At 41.0% G+C, this 21,390-nt stretch overlaps 1 protein-coding gene across 3 annotated transcripts in view; it reads right to left on the reverse strand.

Moving 5' to 3' along the window:
* MSRB3 (methionine sulfoxide reductase B3) overlaps positions 1–21,390 on the reverse strand; it is a 238,147-nt gene that overhangs the window by 201,208 nt on the left and 15,549 nt on the right. Inside the window, exon 2 of one of the 3 annotated variants that reach the window (XM_073651713.1) lies at positions 5,824–5,941. The exons of the other annotated variants lie outside the window; for them this stretch is intronic. The gene's annotated coding sequence lies outside the window, so the exon portion shown is untranslated. The remainder of the gene's footprint in view (positions 1–5,823; positions 5,942–21,390) is intronic. 3 annotated transcript variants of the gene reach the window in all.

Below are 21,390 nucleotides of genomic sequence, written 5' to 3' on the forward strand. Positions count from 1 at the left end.
ATGATACAAACAATACAGGAGACAAGATGGTCATGACTTATTTTACAGCAGTGGTGGGCAATAAACAGATGCTCAAGAATCATTATTCCCAGAAGATTAAAAGCTTAAGGCTATTCTTGCTTGCCCCCCACATAAAAGGCACAAACTGTATGAATGTTTTACATAGAAATACTAACTACAAAAATTAATTTGGCCACAGGAAATGTAATTAAGAATAGTAAGAATATGCCTTTGTTACAATATACAGCGATGTAATATTGGCGATTGTAAATGACTGCCCACCACTGACTTCAAACATGAAACGTACAGTCATATTAAATAAAGTTATCAGCAGTGATGCATTAATAACTGAAAACAACTAATAGAAATCATACTTAGCCTGGATAAAACATAACAATGTATAAAATACTATGTCAAACTGATGAAAACTGCAATCTTATCACATAAAATCATGGATGTGAAGGAGATAATGAACAAACATCAAAAATACATAAAAAACAGACCTTTTTAAGAGAGTGATAAATTTATCTAAAATCTGCCCCATTGACAGCAATCGGGGTAGACCGCTTTACCGTACACTCTGTTCTGACCGATTGTGAGCCTTGTGGGGAAAGGGCAGCAGTGGAGTTGTAGGAGCTGAACACTACAGTCCACGGGATCTTCTGCTGTGATCTTCCCATGGACATATTGCAGATTTCATCAATTGTACTAAACATCACATTCAGTGTTTTTTTACCATTCTATTGCATTTATGTGGTGTTTCTAACAAGGCTGTGGAGTCGGAGTTGTGGAATCAGAGTTGAATCCCATTTTAGTGGAGTCGGAGTTGGTATAAAATGGACTAACTCCGACTCTTAAAATATATAATAAATTGGGTACAGTATTTCAATGCAGTTTGTGGGGAATATTTTTTCATAAGAATTTGGGAAAGTTATGAAATATCCTATAAATGTCTGTCCTATTCCTGATCTAAGGGTCTAGACCAGTGTTTCCCAAACTCCAGTCCTCACGGACTTCATAGGTCATGTTTTCAGGATTTCCATAGTATTGCACAGGTGATGGAAGTATCATCAAGGCATCAGAAATTCTCTCACCTGTGCAATACTATGGAAATCCTGAAAACATGACCTGTGGGGTCCGTAAGGACTGGAGTTTGGGAAACACTGGTCTAGACTTTTAGCTGAGCTGAATCTGTGCTACAGTAAATTTATCACTTAAACATGAGCCATGTATGAGGGAGTCGGAGTCGGTGTCATGGAAATTGAGGAGTTGGAGGTTAGGCTTACCGACTCCACAGCCCTGGTTTTTAACATTATTTTATGTAGCCAGGTATTATTTTAAACCACTCCTATTACTAATGTATAGTCACAACACCAATTGTCCTCCACTCCGTCCTCCTTTCTGAGATCAGAGCCCAATTCTCCTCTTCTCCATGATGGCTGCTACAGAGGCGTAAGGAGCTCTGTGGAAAGTCTGAGCAACGCCTGTCCAGCCTTTCCATTGGTGTGAGATTGACAGTGATGTTTGTCTGTCATCCAGTGGATTTATAGTATTTTATTAGATGGTTTTAACTTTTCTTTGGTCTGTATAATTGGATTTAATAAACATTATATTCATATTTTGCATGTTATTTTGATACACATATGACCTGCACTTGAATTGCAGTGGCATGTAAAAGTTTGGGCACCCTTGGTCACAATTACTGTTATTGTGAACAGTTAAGCAAGTTGAAGATGCAACAATCTCTAAAAGGCTTAAAGTTTAAAGATTACACATTTCCTTTCTATTTTAGGCAAAAAATATCTAAATACTTTTTCATCTATTACATTTTAAAAATTACAAAAAGGAAAATGGGCCGATGCAAAAGTTTGGGCACTCTGCATGGTTAGTACCTAGTTGCACCCCTTTTTGAAAGTATCACAGGTTGTAAAAGCTTTTTGTAGCCAGGCAAGAGACTTTAAATTTTTGTTTGAGGGATTTTCATCCATTCTTCCTTTTAGAAAATTGTTCCATTTCTGTGAGGTTCCAGGGTCGTCTTGAATGCACTGCTATTTAGAGGTCTAGCCACAGATTTTCAATGATGTTCAGATCAGGGGACTGTGAGGCCAATTGTAAAACCTTCAGTTTGCGCCTTATGAGGTAGTCTATTGTGGATTTTGATGTGTGTTTAAGATAATTATCCATTTGTAGAAGCCATTCTCTTTTCAACTTGATTTTTTACAGATGATGTTATGTTTGCATCAAGAATTTGTTGAAATTTCACTGAAATATCATATGGTCATAAGTATTCAGACCCTTTGTTCAGTATTGACTAGAAGCACCCTTTTGAGCTAGTACAGCCATGAGCCTTCTTGGGAATGATTCAACAAGTTTTTCACACCTGGATTTGAGGATCATCTGCCATTCTTCCTTGCAGATCCTCTCCAGTTCCATCAGGTTGGATGGTGAACGTTGGTGGACAGCCATTTTCAGGTCTCTCCAGAGATGCTCAATTGGGTTTAGGTCAGGGCCCTGGCTGGGCCAGTCAAGAATGGTCACAGAGTTGTTCTGAAGCCACTCCTTTGTTATTTTAGCTTTGTGCTTAGGGTCATTGTCTTGTTGCAAGGTGAACCTTCGGCCAAGTCTGAGGTCCAGAACACTCTGGAAGAGGTTTTCATCCAGGATATCTCGGTACTTGGCCGCATTCATGTTTCCTTCAGTTGCAACCAGTCATCCTGTTCCTGCAGCTGAAAAACACCCCCATAGCATGATGCTGCCACCACCATGTTTCACTGTTGGGATTGTATTGGGCAGGTGATGAGCAGTGCCTGGTTTTCTCCACATCCCATTTAGAATTATCAACAAAAAGTTCTATCTTCATCTCATCAGACCAGAGAATCTTATTTCTCATAGTCTGGGAGTCCTTTATGTGTTTTTGAGCAAACACTATGCGGGCTTTCATATGTCTTGCACTTAGGAGAGGCTTCCGTTGGGCCACTCTGCCATAAAGGCCCGACTGGTGGAGGGCTACAGTGATAGTTGACTTTGTAGAACTTTCTTCCATCTCCCTACTGCATCTCTGGAGCTAAGCCACAGTGTTCTTGGGGTTCTTCTTTACCTCTCTCACCAAGGCTCTTCTCCCATGATTGCTCAGTTTGGCTGGACGGCCAGGTCTAGGAAGACTTCTGGTGGTCCCAAACTTCTTTCATTTAAGGATTATGGAGGCCACTGTGCTCTTAGGAACCTTGAGTAATGCAGACATTATTTTGTAACCTTGGCCAGATCTGTGCCTTGCCACAATTCTGTCTCTGAGCTCCTTGGGCAGTTCCTTTGAGCTCATGATTCTCATTTGGTCTGACATGCACTGTGAGCTATGAGGTCTTATATAGACAGGTGTGTGCCTTTCCAAATCAAGTCCTATCAGTTTAATTAAACACAGCTGGACTCTAATGAAGGAGAACCATCTCAAAGAGGATCACAAGGAAATGAACAGCATCTGACTTAAATATGAGTGTCTGAGCAAAGGGTCTGAATACTTATGACCATGTGATATTTCAGTTTTTCTTTTTTAATAAATTTGCAAAAATTTCTACATTTCTGTTTTTTTTCAGTCAAGATGGGGTGTAGAGTGTACTTTAATGAGAAAAAAATGAACTTTTTAGAATTTACCAAATGGCTGCAATGAAACAAAGAGTGAAAAATTTAAAGGGGTCGGAATACTTTCCGTACCCACTGTATTACGCATCTAAAATGAGAAAGGTAAATGTTTAAAGACAGAATAAAAAGTAGTAAAAAGAATGACTAATTTCTTACCTAGACTTTTCTGAGAAATAAGATGACACTCCAGAAGCCTAAAGGACTGTGGGTAGCTTTGAGGACTGTGTATAGCAAGACGAAAAACTATTCTAATTTGATGTGCTGATTTGCAGCCAAAAATATTTGTGACATTGCCTTGTAACGTAGAGGGACTGAAATTATGTAAGGAACATTGCCTAAGAGGATTAAAGGTGTCCCAAATACAGTACAGACCAAAAGTTTGGACACACCTTCTCATTTAAATTTTTTTCTGTATTTTCTTGACTATGAATATTGTACATTCACACTGAAGGCATCAAAACTATGAATTACCACATGCGGAATTATATACTTAACAAAAAAGTGTGAAACAACTGAAAATATGTCTTATATTCTAGGTTCTTCAAAGTAGCCACCTTTTGCTTTGATGACTGCTTTGCACACTCTTGGCATTCTCTTGATGAGCTTCAAGAGGTAGTCACCGGAAATGGTCTTCCAACAATCTTGAAGGAGTTCCCAGAGATGCTTAACACGTGTTGGCCCTTTTGCCTTCACTCTGCGGTCCAGCTCACCACAAACTATCTCGATTGGGTTCAGGTCTGGTGACTGTGGAGGCCAGGTCATCTGGCGTAGCACCCCATCACTCTCCTTCTTGGTCAAATAGCCCTTACACAGCCTGGAGGTGTGTTTGGGGTCATTGTCATGTTGAAAAATAAATGATGGTCCAACTAAACGCAAATCGGATGGAATAGCATGCCGCTGCAAGATGCTGTGGTAGCCATGCTGGTTCAGTATGCCTTCACTTTTGAATAAATCCCCAACAGTGTCACCAGCAAAGCACCCCCACACCATCACACCTCCTCTTCCATGCTTCACGGTGGGAACCAGGCATGTAGAGTCCATCCGTTCACCTTTTCTGCGTCGCACAAAGACATGGTGGTTGGAACCAAAGATCTCAAATTTGAACTCATCAGACCAAAGCACAGATTTCCACTGGTCTAATGTCCATTCCTTGTGTTCTTTAGCCCAAACAAGTCTCTTCTGCTTGTTGCCTGTCCTTAGCAGTGGTTTCCTAGCAGCTATTTTACCATGAAGGCCTGCTGCACAAAGTCTCCTTTTAACAGTTGTAGTAGAGATGTGTCTGCTGCTAGAACTCTGTGTGTCATTGACCTGGTCTCTAATCTGAGCTGCTGTTAACCTGCGATTTCTGAGGCTGGTGACTCGGATAAACTTATCCTCAGAAGCAGAGGTGACTCTTGGTCTTCCTTTCCTGGGGCGGTCCTCATGTGAGCTAGTTTCTTTGTAGCGCTTGATGGTTTTTGCAACTGCACTTGGGGACACTTTCAAAGTTTTCCCAATTTTTCGCACTGACTGACCTTCATTTCTTAAAGTAATGATGGCCACTCATTTTTCTTTACTTAGCTGCTTTTTTCTTGCCATAATACAAATTCTAACAGTCTATTCAGTAGGACTATCAGCTGTGTATCCACCAGACTTCTGCACAACACAACTGATGGTCCCAACCCCATTTAAAAGTCAAGAAATCCCACTTATTAAACCTGACAGGGCACACCTGTGAAGTGAAAACCATTTCCGGTGACTACCTCTTGAAGCTCATCAAGAGAATGCCAAGAGTGTGCAAAGCAGTCATCAAAGCAAAAGGAGGCTACTTTGAAGAACCTAGAATATAAGACATATTTTCAGTTGTCTCACACCTTTTTGTTAATTATATAATTCCACATGTGTTAATTCATAGTTATGATGCCTTCAGTGTGAATGTACAATTTTCATAGTCACGAAAATACAGAAAAATCTTTAAATAAGAAGGTGTGTCCAAACTTTTGGTCTGTACTGTATTTCAACACTGGTTAAGTCAAATCTGCACTCCAATAGTGGGAGAAATTCTGTTTAAATAACAATGAGTAATTCACAAATCACCAACATGTTAGAGAAACCCCAGTTTGAGACAAGCATATTACAAATGCATTTGGCCAAAAAATGATGACTGCAAGTCCTGGCCCAACCATGGGTGTAAAAATGCAAACTTACAATTTTATAAAGATCTATAAAGCTGTCAGTTCAGGTCTTTAGAACTGCATTGTGCCAGGACCTGCATCCATAATAAGGACATCTTTGTGTGTCTGAAATAAACTCATCCGAAACTGGCCTAAATGAAAGGAAAATAAGCAAATAAATATATTTTGCTTTCCTGGGGAGTAACAAAAAAATACAGTACTCCAATCCTCTGATGGCCCGTGGAGACATCATTCATCCTACTGAGTCACTGTTTAATCTACCTGTTCTCTGGAATTATATATCTATTGCATGTATGTCAAACTCTTGGCTATGGGACAAATTTCTCCCACAGGGCGATTATATTTGTCCCGTGACGCCGGCAATGTCTGCCCCCGCCCGGCATCAGTCCGTTAACGGGAATTATATTGGGCCAGAAACCAGCCCCGGTAGCATGGGAATTAACCAAACAACGGATGTGTAGATACGTGGATCGAGATAAAAGACCAGCCCAAGGTTAAATTATATATTTATTCACCTTAATGGCACACTAGACCATATACTATACACAAGGGCTATACATACATAATGGTCAGAGATGCAAATACAACAGTAGTGGTAAAAAGTATGCAGATATTAAGAGTTAGTTACCAGTTGAATGAAAGGCCTGGCTTGCGGGGGGGGTATGCTGCTTCAAGGGAGGCTTGTGGTTCCCTCTATTGCGTGACTTTTCCCCACATTCCCCACACGATATGTTGTCGCGACCTCCCAGAGAAAAAAGCACTAGGCCAAGATCTGCAGGAGCATTTAACCCCCCTGGGTCAATGCCCTCCTGACCCATGGGCTGAACCTGAGTCCCCTCCCCGTGTCCCTGGCAGATAACTCCAAAACTTCACTTGTGTCATAACTCCTTTATGGACAGTCCTAGGGAGGTGCTTGTGGTATCATCGGATCCAGCCGGGCCCCTGCTACACGTGGAGACTAAACACAGCTGTATTATCTGTTTCCTAATAGTTGTTTTATGCATCTCCCTATCCCTATGTGCTAGAATGGGTCGAGACACAGGCGGACATTCGCCATATACTGGCGATCTCAGAAATAAACGAGATGTATGCTTAGGACGTATAGTATTTCCATAACTCGATATGGAATTATAGCTGTCTGAAACAAAGGAGACCGCATGGCTTGGATCCACAGGGGGTCCACCTGTAGTAGCTCAACAGCTAGCTGGTGGGGGTGTAAATCCTTTGTTTGAAGCTGGTCAGGTGTCTTGTTACAAGTGCACATGCGGAAGGAGGACTGTAAACTGCCGTTACATCCCCCCATCCTTCACACATGGCCCTCCATCCTGGTATACATGGCACCTGTCACGGGTGTATCAAGTGTGACAGACAGTCGCTCTGGATCCAGCTGTAGAAGGTCACTGTGCTTGGCATTGTAGATGCCTTTTTGATCCTCTCATCTCTGTAGTGCAGTGATATCCTTCTTCCTTTAGGACCCAGCAGTGACCTCCACCTTTTTGCTGCTAATTGACACACCCTTGCTTGGTAGTTAAAAACTCTCAGTGTCTCCAAAGAATCGCCAGTGATAGTTCTATGTTTCTCTGTCCATGCTTGGAGTGCTAGTAGTTGGCTAGTTTCTTCTTGGACTTCCCTTGGAGAACAGTTGGAGTTATCTCTCTGGTGCCTTCTCAAGCTAAGTGTATCCCCTTTGTTTGTTTACCTTGTTGTCTTTAGTTACAGTGGGGACTGACTAGTGTTCACCCAGTCCTTTCCCTACCTAGGGCCTAGCTCTAGGGACATTCAGGGATTAGGTTTCCTGCTTGGCGATAGGTGTGGAACCTATATAGTGATGATAGGGTGCTCAGGGTGATATTAGATTTGCCTAGGGGTCTCCACTCCCCCTATCCCTAGTTGTTGTGCTCCCTTCCCCCATTTCCCGTCGTTGTACACTTGTTCCTTCCCTCACCTTGTGTGACCACACCTATCCCCACCCTGGTGTACATGGCCCCCATCCCCATCCTGGTATATATGGCCCACATCTCCATCCTGGTATACATGGCACCCATCCCCACCCTGGAATACGTGGCCACCCCATCCCCATTCTGGTATACATGGCCCCCCCCCATCCCTATTCCAGTACATATAGCCCCTTCACATATAACCGCCGCACACATAAAAAATAAAAGGAATCTACTCACCTCCCCTGTGCTCCAGCGGCATTCTGTTCTGATGCCAGCAGCTGATATCAGCGTGTAAGCAGCGCATGACATCACTGTCATGCGCCCTCACATGCTAAGGTCAGCTACTGGAATATTCACTGCTCCCCACGCCGGGACTATGGGCGTGGGGAGCAGTGAATATTAATTTTCCTTAATAGCGGACACACTGTCAGCCGCCGCTCCTGCAGCTGCTCGTCGATCACATGTGCCCGCTGTTAAAGAGAATGAATATTCACTGCTCTCTTTCTTTTTAATTCCTTCATTAAGTAAAATAAATATTCACTGCTCTCCACTCCGGCTGCCACTACCACCCCTCCCTCACCATCCACAACCGGACTATATACTGTACATCCGGACTATAACACGCACCCCCCCACACTCTCCTCCAAAATGTTGTAGGAAAAAAGTGAGTCTTATAGTCCGAAAAATATGGTAATTATTTTTTCTTAACTGCCCAATGGCATAAAATTCTGTGACACACCTGTGGTGTCGATATGATCACTGCACCCTTAGATGAATTCATTGAGAGGTGTCGTTTGTAAAATGGGGACACTTTTGGGGGTGTACTAGCACCTTAAGGGCTCTTCCAGTTGGTCATGGCACCTGCAAACCATAACAGCAAAATCTGCACTATAATATGGTGCTCCTTCCTTCCTGAGCTTTGCACTGTGCCTGAAAAGTAGTTTGTGATTACATGTAAGGTATTGGCGCAATCTGGGAGAAATTGTACAACAAACTGTGAGATTCATTTTTTCCTATTAGCCATTATAAAAATTAAAAATTTGGGTGCTAAAACAAGGTTTTAGTGATAAAAGTCTAATAATTCTTTCTACACCGCGCAATGATATAAAATTCTGTGAGGCACATGTGGTGTCAACATGCTCACTACACTCCTAGTGTAAAAAATGGGTTCACTTGTGGGGTATTGGCGTACTCAGGAAAAATTGTGTAACAAATTGTACTGTTTGTTTTGTCCTATTATCCGTTTTGAAAATTAAAAACTTGGGGCAAAAGCAACATTTTAGTGAAAAAAATTGGATTTTTTTTTACTCAGCCAAATGTTATACAATTCTGTGAATCGACTGAGGGTTAAAAATGCTCACCACACTCCTAGATGAATTCCGCAAGAGGTGTAGTTTCCAAAATGGGGTCACTCATGGGGGTTTCTGGTGTTTTGGCATGTCAGGGGCTCTTCAAATGTGACAAGGCATCCGCAATCTATTCCAGCCAAAATTGCGCTCCAGAATTCAATTGAGATATTTCCCTTCTGAGCTCTGCTATTTGCCCAAACAGTAGTTTTCCACCACATATGGGATATTGGTATACTTAGGAGAAATTGCACAACAAATTGAATGGTCCGTTTTCTTTTGTTACCTTTGTGAAAATTAAAAATTTGGGGTTGAAGAAATATTTTTTGGGGAAAAATGTATTTTTTAATTTTCACGTCTCGATGTTATAAAATTTTGTGAAGCACCTTGGGGTTCAAGGTGCTCACCACACTTCTAAATAAATTCCTGGAGGGGTATAGTTTCCAAAATGGGGTCACTTTTGGAGGTTTCCACTGTTTCAGCACATCAGGGGCTCTGCAAACGCGATATGTTATCCACTATGTATTCCAGTCAATTTTCCTCTCCAAAAGTCAAATGGTGCTCTTTCCTTCTCAGCCCTACCGTGCGCCCAAACAGTAGTTTTCCACCATATATGTGGTATCGGTGTAAACAGGGAAAATTGCACAACAAATTGTATGGTCAATTTTCTTCTGTTACCCTTGGGAAAATGAAGACTTTGGGGCAAAAACAAAATTTTTGTGAGAAAAATATATTTGTTCATTTTCACAGCTCAATGTTATAAAATTATGTGAAGCTCATCATACATCTAGATAGGTTCTTTGAGGGGTGTAGCTAAAGCAACATTTTCGTGGGAAAAAGTAAAATTTTCATTTTTTTCTTCCACATTGCTTTAATTCCTGTGAATCACGTAAAGGTTAATAAACTTATTGAATGTGGTTTTGAGCACTTTGAGAGGTGATGTTTTTAAAATTGTGTCACTTTTGCGTATTTTCTGTCTTGTAGACCCCTCAAAGTCACTCCAAATGTGATGTGGTTCCTAAAAAAATTGGTTTTGTTAATTTTGTTGGAAAAATGAGAAGTTGCTAATAAACTAAAAAACAAAATGTTAAAAAAAATATGCTGATGTAAAGTAGACATGTGATGTTATTTATTAACCATTTTGTGTGATATAACTATCTGGTTTAAGGGCATAAAAATTATAAAAATTAAAAGTTTGAAAAATGCCAAATTTTCCAAGTTTTTGCCAAAATTCCAATATTTTCACAAATAAACCAAAAAATATCTACCTAAATTTACTACTAACATAAAGTACAATGTGTTTCAAAAAACAGTCTCAGAATCACTGGGAAATGTTGAAGCGTTCCGGAGTTATTACCTCATAAAGTGACACTGGTCAGAATAGTAAAATTTGGCCTGGTCAGAAAGGTGAAAACAGGCTCGATGATTAAACCATGTTAAACTAAATATATGGCCATAATGGTGCTGTCATACTGATGTAAGAAATACCTTCAGTGTAGAAATCTGCAGCCTGGTTTTTGTTAAATCATCACTTGAAGCTTCAGCTTCCTAAGCTCTTCGAGCATCAGGGCTGGACTTTTGGTAGGGTCTTCGGCTTTGCCATGTCCCTTCCACTGCCTCTGGTGGCTTTATCTTCTTCTTGATTTAAATTTTGTGCTGGTGCCGTTCTAGCCGCGGTCGGCACTTGTGCAGATTGATCTCGTGGTGATCTTCAGCAAAATGGCACCGGTAGCGCAGCATTCGCAGATTGACCTCCGGCAGTCTTTAGGAAAATGGTGCTGGCGTATGTACAGAATAAGAAATAGACTCATCATTGATCCAAGATCTAAATCTGCGCATGCACCGACATCGGCGCCATTTTCCTGAAGCCCGCAACAAGATCAATCTGCGCAAGCGCTGCCCATGGTTAGGATGGCACCAGAGAGAAAATTAAATCAGCAAGAAGATAAAGACATCAGAGGCAGCGGAGGGGACTTGGCAGAGCCGAAGACCCTACCCACGTTCCTGCCCCGATGCAAGAAGAGCTTAGGAAGCTGAAACTTCAAATGATGATTTAACAAAAAACAAGCTACATATTTTAACACTGAAGGTATCTATTTAAACAGTATTATCAGTAGCACCATTATGGCCATATCTTTAGTTTAACATGGATGGATAATCCTGATGACAGGTTCTCTTTAAGAGGGTGTGAAATACAATCTGTCTGTAAGGATAAGTTCAAAGGTCACAGAATTTATCGGACAAGTCACATTCACAGCTGTCAGTTCAGGTCTTTAGATCTAAATTGGACTAGGAACTGTCTCCATAATACAGGCTTGCTTGTGTGCCAGAAATGCAGTTATCCGAAATTGGCCTAAATGATAGTAAAATCAGCAATGAGTATATTTTAGTTTTCTAGAGAGTAACAAAAAAGTAGCCCATGGGCACTAGCACATAGCACTCGAACTAATAATGTAAGGCTATGTGTGAAGTCAGTTTTTTACACAGACTGAAAATACGTTAGTGTGAACTTACCGAGAGTAAGTTCCCACAGGAAGGATAGGCAGTAGATTTTTTGCCCCAAATTTGTGTTCATAAAATTTGCTGTGTCTTACAGTACCAACAAAATGGACGTGATAAAAAAAAAATCGAATCCACATTCCTCCATACATTTGAGGAGTCTCCCACGTTTTTTGGCAAACTCAAAACAAGCCATACAATTTTTGTGTGTAAGTAAAGGCTTTTTTCTGCCCACTCTTCCATAATGGCCACCTCTATGGAGTGTACGGCTTATTGTGGTCATATGGACAGATACTTCAGTCTCTGCTTGGGAACTCTGCAGCTCCTTCAGGGTTATATTTTGGTCTCTGTACTGCCCCTCTGATTAATGCCCTCCATTTGATGATCCCATGGAGCACCATAAAATCCATTATCATCAGAGATTGTGATTTTTTTTTTTTAGAACCCAACCCTGTGTGGTACTTCTCAACAACTTTGTCCCTGACATGTTTGGAGATCTCCTTGGTCTTCATGGTGTTGTTTGGTTAGTGGAGCCTCTTGCATAATGATGTTGCAGCCTCTGTGGCCTTTCAGAAAAGGTGTGTATATACCGACAGACCATGGGACACTTAGATTGCACACAGGTGGACTTCCTTTCACTAAGCATGTGACTTATGAAGGTAATTGCTTGCACCAGAATTTTTTAGGGGCTTCATAGCAAAAGGGGTGAATACATATGCACATGACAAAGTTTAGTTATTTGATCCCATAAATTTAATTTATGCCTATATTTTTCTCACTTCACCAACTTAGACTATTTAGTGCTGATACATCATACACAAATAAGATTACAAAAATATTTAAACATACTTTGTATTGTAACAAAATAGTTAAAAACACAAGGGGGCTAATACTTTCACAAGCCACTGTAGATCTCGATTATAAACCTAGGAAACTCTATGTGATCATGTACGTTTTAATGTAGTTGTATGAAAACGGACAGATGTAAAAAACTGATAAAAGGATGTGAATGTAGCCTGAAGAAGAGAATATGAAAAATTATTTGAGTTTCATCCAGAAAACTCGGACAATTTTTCATACACTCGTCTACAGGCACCATAAGGCTACATTCACTTATCCTTGTGACACGTCTTAGTACAGTCTGTTTTTTTTCGGACAGCACACTGACCTGTAGAGTTTCATTGAGCCATACACATACCGTATTTTGCAAACTATAAGATGCACTGGACCATAAGGAGCACCACAAATTTTGGGGTGGAAAATAGGAAAAACATGTTTTAATAAAATAGTGGTACGTCTTATAGTCTCACTTTTCTGTAGCTTAATGGGGGGGGGGGCGGCTGCAGTGGAGCGGGGTCACAGGAGGCCGGGTCGCTGCTGTAGGAAGCCGGCAGCGGCGGCAGGACTGGGGCAATGCTGCAGGCCTCAGGATAGAAGGAGGAGGTGTTCGGCGGTGCGAGGCTTCGGCGGGTCCCGGGTTTTAAGAATATGTCGGTGGAGTCCCCGCACTTCCTATTGTTTTCACTGCGGCGGACTTCAGGAGAATGGTCGCCGGAGGCGGCACATGCGCAGATTGAGATCTCGACTCCCGCTCATTATTCCGGCTCTCATGTTGCACTCTGTGTGACCTGGCAACTGTGAACTGCAGTAACCTTACTCACGTCACCGCTCGTCACAGCAACAGGGTTCTCGCACAGCGCAGCGTGAGAACCGGCATTGGCTGCTGCTCCAGTCTATGGAGCTTCGTTCTCTGAACGGGGCTCCATACACTGTATGAAGAAGACGGGAATCATCGTGGGACCTCCATTTTTGGATTACGGCGGACCGATGTGGATTATTATTTTTTTTAATAAATGGGTGAAAGAGGGAAATGGTTGCGGAGTGATTTTTACAAATAAAGGACTTTTCTGTGTGTGTAATTCTTTTTACTATGGGGTTAGTAATGGGGGTGTCTGACAGACGCTTCTCCATTACTAACCCGTAGGCTTGGTGTCAGCAACAGCTGCTGGCATCAATCCCACAAATCCATTGCCAACGCACCAGGGCAATCGGGAACAGAAGAGGTTAAGTGCCATTTCTGGGGCAGCTGAGGGCTGATCTTATTAGGCTGGGAAGGGGCCAATGTCCATGGACCTTCCCAGCCTATTAATATCAGCCCGCAGCTGTCTGCTTAGCCTTTGGTGGTTATTAAAAATAGGGGGGAACCCACGTCATTTTTTTTTAGGGCCCCCCTTTTTAATAACCAGTAAAGGTTAAGCAGACCGCTGATATTAATAGGCTGGGAAGCTCTATGGTTATAGGGCCCTTCCCAGCATAAGACCAGCTCAGCTCACAGTTGTCTGCTTTCCCTAGGCTGGTTATTAAAAATAAGGGGGACCCCACACCATTTATTTCATTTATTTATTTATTAGCTAAATATATGTACAGTAAACTACATATGCATGGCACTAATTATGTATCTCAAGGACATCTTTCTATATATCTATTCTATCTATCTATATCTGTATACAAGATTGCTTTATTAGTTTGAAAATTAGCTTTAAATTACATAAAAAACGCATTGTAATCGCATGACACTTACATGACACTCGTCTTACTTTTATGGATCAACATCGGACCGATGTTTTATACGCTAGTGTGACTCCAGCCTAAATGCGAGTGGCTAATTCTGAACACAACCACATCCCCAAAAAGAGGGTGTTCACACTTATGCAACTACATTATTTTAGTTTTGTTATTTTTATTTCCCCCCCCCCTTCAAAATTATTTCAGTTTGTTTCGCAATAGATTTGTACAGATTATGGGTGACATTAAGGCCACGTTCACAAGTTCAGTATTTCACATCAGTATTTGTAACCAAAAATCAGGAGTGGAACAATCAGAGGAAAAGTATAATAGAAACAAGTCACCTCTTCGCATTTTTCACCCACTCCTGGTTTTGGCTTACAAATACTGATGTTAAATGTTGACCACATACTGAACGTGTGAACGTGGCCTAAAGGTGGAAAAAGTTCCGGAATGATTCTTCTTTGAATTATTTTTTTATATGACAAAAACTTGGCATTTTAACAGTGGTATGTACACTTTTTATACCCACTGTATATATTGCAAATACTGAAAATGTTACTACTTAGGTCTACAGTATGTCCCAACTATATATGAGCTACATTGTATTTTATATTAATCTATCAGAATGTATTTTAATTGCTCTGCAAAAAAGTTAATTATTTTATTAGGGATATTTTGGTTTCACTGTTTTTGTGCTTGAATTTTGTTTGCTCAAGCACTGTTTTTTAGCAATATATGAGGCAGTTAGTTCAGCTCAAAAGACCCACAAATGGGCCGGGAATTGCAGTCTGAATACAATCCGTAAAATACGGTCATGAGAACCCTTATTCATTTGGACAAGCAACTGAGAATTTCGACATAAAAAAACCTTCCTCGGTGGTGTATGGCCCCCTTGTTTTTAACGAGGTGCACTAGGGGGGCAATTTTGATAATAATGAAAATAGGCTGCAGAAATTCTTTCTCTGACTGTAGCAATCTATGGTTTATCAATTGAACTGACTCATTATTTTATAGTAATGTGAAAAGTAAAATGAGCAAAACATTTTATTTTTGTAAGGGTTTTAAACACTTGCGGTCAGGCCCCAATAAAAAACATGGTGAGAAGCCCTGGTATAGATAATACTAGGATGGAAAAGGATGACCCACGATTTGGTGCTATCATTTGGCCATGTTTTATGTTCAAATTCAAATGAAATGCCAGAATAATTCTACCTCAATACACAATGGTAAACAAAAAGACAGTTCTATTCCATATATTTTGGCTCCGATTCATTAAGACGGGTATGAACAACATTGATCTTGATAAGGGAATGTGTTGGAGTCATTTGCTCCTGATTCTTAATGAATCTGAACAGCGGCGTGCACCTCACTACAAATCTAACTCCTGTCAGGGACTGGAGTAAGATTTCTGGCGTAAGGTATGCTACAACTTGTCAGGAATTAGACGAGCTGTGGCGTCATACCCCAATTATGCCCGTTCCAACCAAACTTTACCCATTTTGTCAGAACGGGCCGAAACTGGTATGAAAAGCCTGAGCTGCACCACAAACTTTGAGACTTATCAAAGTCTTTTATGCCAGTTTTCTGGCAAAAATAGTTTGGTTAATCGGTACCATAGTATTTTGCATGTTTTATCTAAACCAGATTGAATTTAGTGGATTTATAAGTCAGTCAAGATATACCACATGATCAGCTTAAAGGATTTGTAATATTAGCTCATAGTAAGAAGAATATTAGATAAATATTAGGTTTAGGGTCCCATCAAAGAAAGGCCGCCTTGCCATGGCTAATGGGCTCTCATGAATTGTCTAATTGATGTGCTAAGCATCTTTATTTTTATAAGTATAGTCTATATAGCAGTAATGCAGATCACATTTCATATATTCAATGTTTGCATACATCTTAGCGCTTACAAAGTGTTGCTGTATTCTTTTGTTTGTAGCTCTTAGTAAGAGGTGATATAGCAGACTTAAGAGTTTAAAGCGGTTGTTCCACAAACAAAGTTAATATAATTCCAAGATCTAATGATTAAAATAAAGTTTCAAAATTGGATGTGTTTAAAAATAATGTTTATGTGCTGAGATAATCTTATAAATGTTCCCCTGTCTCTGAACTGTTCCTGGTCAGATGAGGATGCAAAAGAGAATACAGAGATTACAGCTGATTCTTTTTGTGAAGTAAACATTTCCATGCCTGTTTTAAAACAATATTTAACATCAAAGAAAGAATCAACTTTGATCCCATGCTGTCCTGTCTGTATACTCTTTTGCTTCCTCACCTGGCCAGATGTGTGTATGATCAGACCATGCTCTTGCACAGTCAGATGCAGCCTGTCACAAGTTGACCATGACAGAGAGGGGTCAGAAGATTCCACATACTCATGGACTGATTAGAAGCATTTCACCACCATATTAAACGGTACAGGTTTCATCTAGCAGTGCAGGGGTTAAATCTGTTCAGTTGAGAGTCTCTGAAGCTTTCATGCTTTGATGGTCTCAGCTGGTCAGTGTTGGCCACTCCCCTCTGCTATTTATATTCGCCTCTGGCCAGGCCAGGATTGACAGTGTTAGTTTTGTACTGTCTGGTGTGGAGTTAGAGGTGTTTGTTGGGGAGGCGTTTGGAGTGTTGTTCTAAAGACTGTTGTTTGGTAATTTGTCTGTGTGCTTATCCTCATCCTCTCCTAATTGTTTTTTTCCCTTTCTTTTACTTATTGGTGTTCCACTCTATTGTTTGTGAGTGCATATTTGTATGATTGGTATTTTCATTTATCCCCTGTATGTCTTCCCTTGTTAGTCTGGTTTGTGTATTCTTATATACAACAACTCCCCACTTCCCTGGGTGTGGGAGGAGACAGATAAGGGTTGATTCAGGAGCTCAGCAAGGTACGTGGCCCCGGCGTCTTCACCATTAGAAGTAATCCGGGCGCCCCTAGCTTTAGAGGTAGGGAAGGAGCCCCTAACCCCGGTATATCAAACAAAAGTCATGTGACTTTCTGGATTACTTCTAATGGTGATGACGCCGGGGGAAGGGAAGGAGTTCCCAACTGGTGAGGTATAGACACATCATGGCAATCGCGAGGGCACAGGAGCAGTGCGCGATCGCCGCGGGGTATTCAGCTAACATAATAGCTGACACCTGGCTCTCACTGCAAGGAGTGGTGCCTGCACTGCCCCCGGCTGTTTAACCCCTTTCCGACATGTGCCATATATGTAAGGCACATGTTAGCTCTGTCCCTCATCGCCAGAGCAGGCCCCTTTTTGGGGACATGACAGCTGATCTGTCACACAATCGCGGGTCACCGATGGGTTGGCATGACAACCCGGGGTCTGCAGGAGACCCATGCGGTTGTCATTGCAGGGAGGCTGTGACATTGCAATGCTGTATACCTGTGATCAGAGCCATGAAAGTGAAAGTTCAATAGAGGGACTAAATAAAAAAAAATAAAAAAAAGTTTAAAGAAATTGTAAAAATATACAGTACAGACTAAAAGTTTGGAAACACCTTCTCATTTAAAGATTTTTCTGTATTTTCATGACTATGAAAATTGTACATTCACACTGAAGACATCAAAACTATGAATTAACACATGTGGAATTATATACTTAACCAAAAAGGTTCTTCAAAGTAGCCACCTTTTGCTTTGATGACTGCTTTGCACACTCTAGATGAGCTTCAAGAGGTAGTCAACGGAAATGGTCTTTCAACAATCTTGAAGGAGTTCCCAGAGATGCTTAGACCTTGTTGGCCCTTTTGCCTTCACTCTGCGGTCCATCTCACCCCAAACCATCTCGAATGGGTTCAGGTCTAGTGACTGTGGAGGCCAGGTCATCTGGCGTAGCACCCCATCACTCTCCTTCTTGGTCAAATAGCCCTTACACAGCCTGGAGGTGTGTTTGGGGCCATTGTCCTGTTGAAAAATAAATGATGGTCCAACTAAACGCGAACCGGATGGAATAGCATGTCGCTGCAAGATGCTGTGGTAGCCATGCTGGTTCAGTATGCCTTCAATTTTGAATAAATCCCCAACAGTGTCACCAGCAAAGCACCCCCACACCATCACATCTCCTCCTCCATGCTTCACGGTGGGAACCAGGCATGTAGAGTCCATCCGTTCACCTTTTCTGCGCTGCACAAAGACATGGTGGTTGGAACCAAAGATCTCACATTTGGACTCATCAGACCAAAGCACAGATTTCCACTGGTCTAATGTCCATTCCTTGTGTTCTTTAGCCCAAACAAATCTCTTCTGCTTGTTGCCTGTCCTTAGTAGTGGCTTCCTAGCAGCTATTTTACCATGAAGGCCTGCTGCACAAAGTCTCCTCTTAACAGTTGTTGAAGAGATGTGTCTGCTGCTAGAACTCTGTATGGCATTGACCTGGTCTCTAATCTGAGCTGCTGTTAATCTGCGATTTCTGAGGCTGGTGACTCGGATAAACTTATCCTCAGAAGCAGAGGTGACTCTTGGTCTTCCTTTCCTGGGGCGGTCCTCATGTGAGCCAGTTTCTTTGTAGCGCTTGATGGTTTTTGCAACTGCACTTGGGGACACTTTCAAAGTCTGCCCAATTTTTCACACTGACTGACCTTCATTTCTTAAAGTAATGATGGCCACTCGTTTTTCTTTACTTAGCTGCTTTTTTCTTGCCATAATACAAATTCTAAAAGTCTATTCAGTAGGACTATCAGCTGTGTATTCACCTGACTTCTGCACAACACAACTGATGGTCCCAACCCCATTTATAAGGCAAGAAATCTCACTTATTAAACCTGACAGGGCACACCTGTGAAGTGAAAACCATTTCCGTTGACTACCTCTTGAAGCTCATCAAGAGAATGCCAAGAGTGTGCAAAGCAGTCATCAAAGCAAAAGGTGGCTACTTTGAAGAACCTAGAATATAAGACATATTTTCAGTTGTTTCACACTTTTTTGTTAAGTATATAATTCCACATGTGTTAATTCATAGTTTTGATGCCTTCAGTGTGAATGTACAATTTTCATAGTCATGAAAATACAGAAAAATCTTTAAATGAGAAGGTGTGTCCAAAAGTTTGGTCTGTACTGTATATATATTTTTACAAAAAATATCACAAAATAAAAAAAAAAATTATAAATTATACCCATAAGTATGTATAATTAAAAATAAACAAAAATAGTACACGTATTGTATCGCCGCGTCCAGAATGACCCAACCTATAAAACTGTCGTCCTAGTTAACCACTTCAGTGAACACCATAAAAAAAAGAGGCAAAAACTATGCATTTTCATCATGCCGCCAAACACAAAATGGAATAAAATGTGATCAAAAAGACGAATGTAAATAAAAATTATATGGCTTAAAACGTCATCTTGTCCCGTAAAAATAAAAAGCCACCATACAGCTCCATCAGCAGAAAAGTAAAAAAGTTATAGTTCTCAGAAAAAAAGCAGTATATTATATTTCTATAAAATAGTTTTTACCCTATAAGGCTGCGTGCCCACGTAGCGTTTTTCATGCGTATATGCTGCGGAATTTCCGCAGCGTAAACGCATGTGAAACGCTAGGTAATCCGCTCCCCATGATTCCGCAAGTTCTATGCACATGCTGCGGATTTTTCCGCGTTTATGCTGCGTTCAAAAATCCGCAGCATGTCCATTAATTTTGCGTTTCCGAAAGCGGAATTGCCATGTGAAATGCATTAAAAACGCAAGGCAATTCCGCATGTGGAAAACGCGCGATAAACGCGCAATAAACGCATGCGGAATTCCGCATGCGTTTTTCCGGGAGAGGACTTGCAGAAATGAAGCAGAAATTTTCTGCTTCATTTCTGCAACGTGGGCACATAGCCTAAAAGCGCCAAAACATAAAAACAATTATTTGAATGTGGTATTGCAGTTATCATAGTGACCCAAAGAATAAAGCTGCCTTATCAATTTTACCACATGAGGAATGACATAAAAAAAACAACAGTTCCTGAATAGCTGGTTTTTGTTCATTCTATCTCCCAAAAATCGGAATAGAAAGCAATCAAAAAACGTTATGTGACCGAAAATGGTACCAATAAAAAACGTCAACTTGTCCCACAATGGCTCAAGCCCTAGTATGACTCTGCCAGCAGAAATATGGAAAAATTATAGCTCTCTAGCTTTTTGCAAAAAAAAAGCGTATTTTAGTGTGTGACAGCAGCCAAAACTGTGTGAAAAGTAAATAAAACCAATTCTTCACCTGCTGTTGATTCTGCTTCCCAAAGATCGCAGTAAGGCTCAGCTCACATTTATCTTGTGCTCTATGCTATGCGCTTACACCAAGGTTTAAGTGTAAATCTCTGAAATACATGATTCAGACAGAACATCCGGCGGAAGATTCCCTATAATGCGGCAGATGACGACACTGTGGACGCCGTCTGGCCTATTATTCCGGTGGTGTCGTCTTTTGCAACGTGCATAAGTCCAGAGTAACTCTGCTGCCTTATTATAGTGAATGGATCCCTCAGGGGGTTTCATCTGAATCACATCACTCGGAGATTTAGATGGAAACCCGATGTACACTACTGTTCAAAAGTTTGGGGTTATTTAGAAATGTCATTATTTTTGAAAGAAAAGCACATTTTTTTTCACTGAAGCTAACATTAAATGAATCAGAAATACACTCTATACATTGTTAATGTGGTAAATGACTATTCTAGCTGCAAACGTCTTTTATTGCAATATCTACATAGGTGTATAGAGGCCCATTTCCAACAACCACCACTCTAGTGTTTTAATGGTACATTGTGTTTTCTAACTGTGTAAGAAGGCTAATGGATGTTTAGAAAACCCTTGCACAAGTATGTTAGCCCAGCTAAAAACGGTTTGGCTGATTTGAGAAGCTATAAAATTGACCTTCCTTTGAGCTAGTTGAGAATCTGGAGCATTTCATTTGTTTGTTCTATGAAACTCTCAAAATGGCCAGAAAAAGAGAACCTTCGTGTGAAACTCGACAGTCTATTCTTGTTCTTAGAAATGAAGGCTATTCCATGGGAGAAATTGCCAAGAAACTGAAGATTTCCTACAACGCTGTGTCCTACTCCCTTCAGAGGAGACACAAACAGGCTCTAACCAGAGTAGAAAAAAGAAGTGGGAGGCCCCGCTGCACAACTGAGCAACAAGACAAGTACATTAGAGTCTCTAGTTTTGAGAAATCGACGCCTCACTCAACTGGCAGCTTCATTAAATAGTACACACAAAACGCCAGTGTCAACGTCTACAGTGAA

The sequence above is a fragment of the Phyllobates terribilis genome, unplaced genomic scaffold (genome assembly GCF_046119375.1).
Source record: "Phyllobates terribilis strain yellow unplaced genomic scaffold, ASM4611937v1 Scaffold_11__3_contigs__length_659146591, whole genome shotgun sequence".
Lineage (NCBI taxonomy): Eukaryota > Metazoa > Chordata > Amphibia > Anura > Dendrobatidae > Phyllobates > Phyllobates terribilis.